This window comes from Ovis canadensis, chromosome 13 (assembly GCF_042477335.2).
Source record: "Ovis canadensis isolate MfBH-ARS-UI-01 breed Bighorn chromosome 13, ARS-UI_OviCan_v2, whole genome shotgun sequence".
Lineage (NCBI taxonomy): Eukaryota > Metazoa > Chordata > Mammalia > Artiodactyla > Bovidae > Ovis > Ovis canadensis.
The window spans coordinates 26,389,546-26,399,168 of record NC_091257.1 but is presented as its reverse complement, the minus strand read 5'-3'; positions in this window follow the sequence as shown (position 1 = coordinate 26,399,168).

Sequence of the window (9,623 nt, the reverse complement as noted above, 5' to 3'; positions counted from 1 at the left end):
TCATGAGATATCTTACGAGCTACAGAAAAGGCATTTGATAAAATTGAGCACATATTCCTCTCTCTTTTAAAAACTCATAAACATCTAGGGATAAAAGATAATTCCTTGCTTTTATTTTTTTCTAAAACAGCTGCAAAAACTATAATATCTCTGGTGAAAAGGGAAGTACTTTCCTTCTAAGATCAGGAATGAGATGAATGCCCACTCTTACCAGCTCTATTCGACATTTTACTGGAGGGCCAAACAGCAATGGAACAAAAATGGAAAAGGATAAGAATTGGAAAGGAAGAGATAAAACTCGTCATTGTCTGACCTCATAATAGGTTTAGGTAGAGAGTCCAAAACAAACAAGCAAAACACTACAGGAAAACTATTAGAGCTAGTCAGTGAATTCAACAAGCTCCCAAGATACAAGGAAATTTTCAAAACCACAATTGTTATTCCTATGTAACAGCAGTAAATAAAGAATAAAATTTTGATGATGCCTTTTAACCTCTTCATGATCTTTGTAAATGTACCATTCAGTCCAGGAAAAAAAAAATTGTGATGAAAGTTTTTTCTTGTGGAAAAAAAAGATAATTTTTACAACATCCTCAAAACACACACACACACACAAAAGATCCTAGTCTGAAAGATAACAGCAACCTCTTGAATTCAAAACTCTCCACACAACCTCAAAAAAAAAAAAAAAAGTAACCACCAAAGCCCCACACAACCTCCAAAGCACTGCCAAAGATAAAAGAATAAAAAAGAATGTTAAAAAAAAATAAAGCTTAAGATTATCAAGGAGCAAAAATAAACCACAATGCTCTCAGCATCCTCAGGATAGAGAGGAACTGAGAATTATGCAGAGAAATATGTACCTAATTACAAGAAAGCTACTGCTGGAGTTCTGCTGTGTGTTCAGGTCCTTCGGAGTAAAAGTCTTAAGAAAATCTCCCATAATAAGAGACCAGTGAACTATGCAGTCACACAGGGGCCCATGCTCAGTAGGACACTCTGCCTGGATTAAGGCTGTGTTCCTGCCGTCATGAAATTCTTAACTTTACCTTTGAACTGATGTTTTAGAAGTGAAGTCTGGGCCTTCACATCTCCTTGGCCCCTTGGCATCCCGCTAGACTGCAGGAGGGGTTGAGAGAGGGATTCTGAGAGTCAGGAGGAACTCAGGAGCGGCTTCCTCCTTCCCACTTCGCAGTTTGGTCCAGAAGCATCTCTGGGCTGCAGCCCTTCACCCTTGCTGTCCTCTGTTCTAACCTCCAGCGTCATTCAGCACACGGGGATCCAATCTCATCGCCTGCCTAACCCCGCCCTCAAGCGCTCAGCGTCTGTTCTTCTCAGCTGTGGGCATCCCTTCCCTGAGCCTCTAGGTTCTCATAACCCCAATTTCTTCCCTTTGTTCCTCTAGCCTTCAAGGCAGCACCTGTTCTCTGAAGCTATTATCTCCCTGTTACCCAAAGGTTCCTTCTTGGCTTTCAGTTTCTGAAACCTGGGTAACCATGTCTCCTTATTCAACTCTGTTGAGATAATGTGATTTCTGCTCTCTCAATTCAACAGATACATACAACACATATTCTTGTGACTTCAGGGTAGGGAAAGATTTCCTAAGCAAGACACAGAAGTGCTAATCAGAAAGAAAACATTTGGGAAGTCAGATTACATTGAACATATCAAAAGACAGCTTTTAAAGTATTAATAGGCAAGTAAGGGGTATTTGCTATTCATTGAACACACACACACACACACACACACACACACACAAAGTAGGCCTTCTATCCAGGAAAAGACCCTGATGCTGGTAAAGATTGAAGGCAAAAGGAGAAGAGGGGGACAGAGGATAAGATGGTTGGATAGCATCACTGCCTCAATGAACATGAATTTCAGCAAACTCCAGGAGGTAGCGAATGACAGGGGAACCTGACATGCTGCAGTCCACGGGGTCACAGAGAATCAGGCACGACTGAGTGACTGAACTACAACAATCCAAGCATAAAGAACTACAAGTCAAGGCAGAAAACCCAATGAACAAAATATTTTAACTATATACAATTTTATTTGCCAATTACACCTCAATAAAATTGAAAAAAAAATGAGCAAAGACTTCAAAATGTACTTCACAAAAGATAATATCCAAAAGTCTAATAAATGTATGAAAAGGCACTTGACTTCATTTTTCACAAATGGGATACAAATTAAAATCAAGATGTCACTACACACCATCATAGAAGCTGGAGTTAGGACTGATAATGCCAGGCAAATAGCAGGGATGCATGCCTCAGAGTCTTGTACGCTGCGGGTGGGAATGTGAATTAGCACAACCAGTGCGGAAACCTGTTCAGCATCACCTACCAAAACTGAACACATGCCGATCACCCAGCAAATCCACTCTTGTTTACACAGCCAACCGAAACACAGGCTCTTTGTCATTGAAAGACATATGCAAGGATGTTCATTGCAGCGTTTTTCTTAATAGCCCCAAACCGGAAAGACACAAATGTCCCAAAGCAGGAGAATGGAAAATAAATCGTGGTATATTCATAAGAAAATATCATATAGAAAATAAAATCAACTAAAACCGATGCAACAATAAGTATGAATCTTAAAAATTTAATGTTGAATTAAAAAAAAATACAGACACCAAAGAACATACACAGTATAATCTTGTTTTTTAAAAAACAGCAGGCAGAACCAAACTCTAGTAGTTTAGGGACATAGATGGTAAAACTCTAAAGAAAAGCAGGATCATCACATGTGTTAGAATAGTGGTTACTTCTGGGAGGCAAAGAGGGGTGAGAATTAACAGGGGGATGAATAGGTCTTCTAGGTACTGGCAATGTTCTATTTTTAATCTCATTTATGGTTTTTGCTTTTTGATAAATTATGGAACGCTACTTCACTTTTAAGCACTATTTTCTAGGTAGGTTGTATTTTGTAAAAAAAAAAAAAGTCAAACTGTAGATAATAACGCACATTTCTTAGGATCATTGTAAGAATGAAGTGAACTAAGGGGTATAGAAGGCTTTGCGAACTGCGCATCATGTAATAAGTATTTAGTACATGCTTGCTATTATTATCAGGTGTTCTACAATTGAGAGACAGAAATAATCATGAACCTGGTTAGGAGAAAACAAAACGCTAACAAGAAGTTGTCAAAGAGGCTAAAATGGCTTCTAATATATACTAAAGACTAGGTACAGGGTGGAGGTGAGTTTTAAGTGTATTTGCTACAAATTAAGGGTTTCCCAGGTGGCACTCGTGGTAAAGAATGTGCCTGCCAATGCAAGAGATGCAAGAGACACAGGTTCAATCCCTGGGTCAGGAAGATCGCCTGGAGGAGGGCATGGCAACCCACTCCAGTATTCTTGCCTGGAGAATCCCGTGGACGGAGGAGCCTGGAGGGCTACAGTCCATGGGGTCACAAAGAGTCGAACACGACTGAAGCCACTTAGCACACATGCACTCTACAAATGAATGCCAGGAGACAAGGAACAGTGCCTACCACAATGTCTGCTTTATAAAATTTTCTCAGTAATTATTAGAAATACAGATGATGGATGGGTGTGTGGATGGATGGATAGACAGATGGACAGGTGGATGATGGATGGGTGGATGGATAGGTAGGTGGATAGATGGATGGATGGATAGATAAGGGGGTGTGTGGATGGATGGGTGGGTAGATGGTTAGATAAACTGAAACAAGAGTTAGACTAATGTCAATTTTGAAGTTCCAAGAGTGTAGACTTTCTCCAGGCAGTTTTCCTTGCTCAGAGCTTAACACACATACAATAAAACTTTTAGGCTTTGTGATGACCGGGAAATCGGTGACCATTTTTGCAGGACTTGGTTTGGTCTTTCCTGTCTGTTCACTAGCCAGGGAAAAGGCTTATATCAAGAAGGATCTATAATATCTGCCATCAAATGGGTAATTTATTTTACCTACAAATTAAGCATTCTGCCAGGGCTATCAATCTAGGCTGAAGGCAGACAGTCCCCCACAGGGAGCAGAGCTACACTGATGCTCATCCGATGCAGCTGGATTTGCTAGGCTAAAAACATGTTTTCCGACGACAGCCTAAAATGACACCAGGCATCCAGAATGGAGACCACTGAAGCCACAATTTCCAGACCAGTATTATAGGTAATTGTAGTTCTCAAGGTTCTGCTCATCACAGAGACAAGAAAACATCATTACATCCACCAAGCAGCCGCATTCATGCTGTCTGGGTCTTAGAACTGCAGATCAAGGAGGCTGTTGAGCCAGGCTACAGTCACATGGCAGTTATGTACACTGCACTTTTTCCTATTCCAACTATAAGGCATAATAGGCTCTCTCAGGAAGCCTCAGCGTCTCCATCTACCCCTCCATCCCCAACCCCAGCCACGTCTGTAGTAACACAGTTACGATGCAATCTGTAGCCTTCCAGGCTTATTTCTTGCACACACATTTCTTTCTATTTTAAAAACAATATCCAACTATATATGTATAATCTACTAACTCATGCGTTTGCTCTCTGTCCCATGTTCCTGGCACAGAGCTCCTAAAACCCTTGGAACTTCCTGAGTAAGTGAAGTGAAGTCGCTCAGTCGTGTCCGACTCTTTGCGACCACATGGACTGTAGCCTACCAAGCTCCTCTGTCCATGGGATTTTCCAGGCAATAGTAGTGGAGTGGATTGCCATTTCCTTCTCCAGAGAATCTTCCTGACTCAGGGATCGAACCCGGGTCTCCCGCATTGTAGACAGACGCTTTACAGGGAAGTGAGCCACCAGGGAAGTCCTAAGTAAGAGGAGTCTTTTTTATTATTATTTTAAAATAGCCCTTTTTGATCATACCTGAGTTTATGCTAATCAGGTGATCAGGGTCTGGCCCCTACATAACCTCAGGATGGGGCTGGTCACTGGAAAGACCCAGCAACGAAAAGCTTGGAACTTTCAGCTCCACCCACTGACCTAGGGCAAGAGGGCAGGAGGACTGGAGAGTCAGCTTGGTAAGACTCTTGAGCAACGAGATGTGATGAGCTCCTGGGCTGGTGAGCACGTGGAGGTTCTGAGAGGGCACACCCAGAGAGGGCAGGGATGCTCTGCACTCCGTCCTGCATACACGCCCTCTGCATTTCTTCCATCTGTCCTGGGCTGCTGTTGAGTCGCTATCTCTGACTTTTTGCAGCCCCGTGAGCTGCAGCCCACCAGGTCCCTCTGTCATGAGAGTTTTCAGGCAAGAATACTGGAATGGTTGCCATTTCCTACTCCAGAGGATCTTCCTGAACCCATGTCTCCTGAGTCTCCTGCGTTGGCAGGCAGGTTCTTTACCACTGAGCCACCAGGCTGTACCCTTTATAATAAACCTGTAACTGCAAGTAAAGTGCCCTTCTGAACTCTGAGCCATTCTAGCAAACCACTGAACCAGAAAAGAGGGTCCTGGGACCCTCTGATTTGTCATCCAGAGGACAGGTGGCCCCTGCGTCTGGCACGTGAAGTGGGGGGCAGCGTGTGGGACTGAACGCTTTAACTTGCGGCATCTGACACTTAACACCAGAAAGTTAGTGCAGGGCTGCGTTAAATCACTGATACCCAGCTGGTGCTGCAGAACCGATTGGTGTTGGGAAACACCCAGAATATACCACTCAGCACCTTGCTTTCTCTGCTCAGTGCTTCTCATAAACAGCTTTCACGGGAAGGGCTCTGGACTGCACTTTACCCTTTCGGTGGGAAAGCAGGCACTCACCACAGCCCCTAGGCTCCTGGTTCTTCCAGCATGTCTCACCACCAGCTCCCAGGTGCGCTCCTGCAGCTCCTGCCCTCAGAGCTCTCTCCTGAGGCCTGCCCCATTCTCCCTGGAGGTATCAAGAACCAGGAGGGCCCACCGGATTAAGAAGGCCAGCACCAGGGCCTTAGAGAGCAGACATGGAGAACATAAGAGACTAGAGAACAGGCTTGTGTACTCAGCGGGAAAGGACAGGGTGGGACGAACTGAGAGAGTAATGCTGAAAGGTATATTACCATACATAAAACAGGTAGCTAGTGAGAAGCTGTTGTGTAACACAGGGAGCTCAGCCTGGTGCTCTGTGACAGCCTAGAGGGGTTGGATGGGCTGGGGTTGGGGAAGAGGTTCAAGAGAAAGAGGACGTATGTATGCTGTGCTGTGCTAAGTCGCTTCAGACTCTTTGTGACCCCATGGACTATAGCCCATCAGGCTCCCCTGTCCATTATATTCTCCAGGCCAGGTTACTGGAGTGGGCTGCCATGCCTGCCTCCAGGGGGTCTTCCTGACCCAGGGATTGCACCCACACCTCTTGCATCCCCCGCACTGGCAGGCCCTTTACCATTAGCACCATCTGGGAAGTCCCGGACATACAGCTGTCCCATACCTACAGCCGATTCATGTTGATGTATGGCAGAAACCAACACAAGCAATTATCATCCAATTAAAAATAGATTTTAAAAAAGAGGGCCCAGGGCCTGGCCTGCAGGTGGTACACTTTATACTCTGAGTTCCCCCATGGGGATGGGGCATGCACTGAGGCTTCATCTGAACTCACCCCCTGACCTGTAGTCTTCTCCCCTCACTCCCTGCTCCTGCCCCACTTTCATTTCCGCGACTTTCCTAGCAACACATCCCTGGTAAGTCACATCGCAGGTGTGTCTGAGTAAGATGACTCACCGTGCTTACTATTCCACGTATGGGTTATGCACTCGTCCACCCAGTCTCCTGTGAATGGGTTTTTGTGTGGTTCCTGACTTCACCTGTCCCAGACCATACCATACACACATCTGCACACCCATCCTACAACAGAGAGCTTCCTCGACCCCCGTTTCCCACCCCGAGTCTTAGGAGCTGGCCAGGTCAGTGGTCTGGCCTCCCGTCATCAGAGCCTGAAGGACCAGAGGGCCCGGGGAGGCACGCAGCCCTCCTAGGGCACCACAGCCCCGGGCACCCGCCACAGCCCCACTAGCTTCTCAGTCGTGCAGGAAAGCAGGCATGCCTGGTTTGTCTCCAAATCTTTTTCTTTCCCTGCCACCCTGTATTTATCAAGCACAATATTACATATTAAAGGAGAACAAATAAGAACTTTGTAGAATTCCACCAGGGCTTTGCTAAGGATGACATTTGGAAATGAGAACAATTTTCTGAAAAATGCCAGCCACGTTGGCACTGTACACACACATGGCCCCCACACCCCTGTGCTGGGTTTTTGGTTTTGGTTTTAGGGGGCTTTTTCATGTTACAACTGTGTCTGTCTTTGTATCTTATTTATTTCACTGTCAAGTGTATCATGGCGTAGGTACAGATCTTTTTTTTGTTGTTAATAATATACTAGGATTTGCTAAAACAAACAAACACACACACTAACATAGAAACCCTTTTGAGTTTGCCCTAGAATTAATGAGACTTAATTCAATTTCCGGGAAAAGAAAAAAAAACATGTATCTACAAAATAGAAACAGACTCACAGACACAGAGAATAGACCTGTAGTTGCCAAGAGAGATGGGGCTACTGAGGGGTGGGGTAGTGGAGGAGGATGGATCAGGAGCTGGGGATTAGCAGATGCAAGCTGTTATATGCAGAATGGATAAACAGCAAGGCCCGACTGCACAGCCCAGGGAACCACAGTCAATATCCTGTGATACACCATAATGGAAAGACCATAAAAAGGAAGGTATACATACGGATAACACAGTCACGTAGCTGTACAGCAGAGACTGGCACAATGTTGTAAATCAAGTATATGTCGATTTAAAAAACACATGGAAAGAAGGAGCCCACCGAGAAAACATAAGAGTCGTAAACACAGCAGCGAAGAAAGCATCACCAATATTAGCCACTGAGAAGACAGATGACTCAGCAAGCTTGTTTATTTTTCCTGGAGTTAAGTCAGGATCAGAGGACTCAGCCCACACAACTTCCGAACTGCTCAGCTCTCAGGTTCCTAAGTAATCAATGGTTATTATTACACACCCTCCCAGAGGCTGGGCCTCGTATTTCTAGATCAATGACTCAAGAGTCCTTTTGTCAGAGAAATTACAAGGTTTTACACCCCAGTGTCTAATCTCTTCCTAACACCTTGCTGTGCCATGTTCAGTGCTTCAGTCATGTCCAATGCTTGGTGACCCCATGGACTGTAGCCCGCCAGGCTCCTCTGTCCGTGGATTTCTCCAGGCAAGAATACTGGAGTGGGTTGCCATGCCCTCCTCCAGGGGATCTTCCTGACCCAGGGATTGAACCTGCATCTCCTCTGTCTCCTGCATTGGCAGGCGAGTTCTTTATCACTAGCGCCATCTGGGAAGCCCCTCCTAACACCTTGCTGCTGCTGCTGCTGCTAAGTCGCTTCAGTCGTGTCCGACTCTGTGCGACCCCATAGACGGCAGCCCAACAGGCTCCTCCGCCCCTGGGATTCTCCAGGCAAGAATACTGGAGTGGGTTGCATTTCCTTCTCCAATGAATGAAAGTGAAAAGTGAAAGTGAAGTCGCTTCAGTCGTGTCTGACTCTTAGCGACCCCATGGACTGCAGCCTACCAGGCTCCTCCATCCATGGGATTCTCCAGGCAAGAATACTGGAGTGGGATGCCATTTCCTTCTCCATCATAACACCTTGGACGGTCCCAAATTTTAAAAAAAAGATGAAATCTTGATGCTGGAGAGGCTTCATTTATCAATGCTACTCTGAAATTTTCACAAGGAAAAGGCTCCAAGTGGGTTGAAAATATCATTTTGAAATGAACAGCGAGGACATGGAAATCTATTTGAAACTCTCTTGTTTAAGAAACCTCTAAAAATGAGCCAAACTATCTTATTCTCTGGGGAAATCACTGGAATAGACACTTCCTCCACACTGTTCTCTTGATAACAGAACCTAAGGGAGGAATCTTTGGATTCCTTCTTGATTCTCTCCTCGTGGGCAGACGTTTGATCTCTCAGTGTCTGAAAGGCCCCCTCTCATCTCTGGCTGTGTATTTCCACTCACGGAATAGTTCCAAGTGACATTTCATTCTGATGATAAATCTCCAACACGTTAAGTATACCTGCTAGTAGCCCCACCTCTTTCTTGAAGCTTTCGAGACAACTAATAAGGTCAGTCCACTTAAAACCCCGATGGCAGTGCAGGAGCCACAGGGGACGTGGGTTCGATCCCTGGGTCGGGAAGATCCCCTGGAGAAGAAAATGGCAACCCACTCCAGTATTCTTGCCTCGAAAATTCCATGGACAGAGGAGCCTGGAAGGCTACAGTCCATGAGATTGCAAAGAGTCAGACATGACTGAGCACACACACACACCACTTAAAACACACAACCCCCATGTGAATAGAAGTGTTGTGGCTGCCATCTCTGAGTTGTGTGATAGAATTGGAGAAGGCATTGAACACATAATCGCATTTCACAACCCTAGGATGAGAGAGGTCCAACCATAACCGTCTCCTCTGTGTGTTTCAGTCACATCCAGCAAAGACTCTTTTTTTTTTTTTTTTTTTCCATAAAACAAGCTGACTCACCTAGACCTCTCACCATCTCCTGCTGACGCACCCCTTCCCATTCTGGAAAAAAAAAAAAAAGATCTCAATTAGTCTCTGGGAATTTACATCCTCTGGTGGGAGGTATACCTTCCAGGCCAAACCATCCACAAAGAGGAA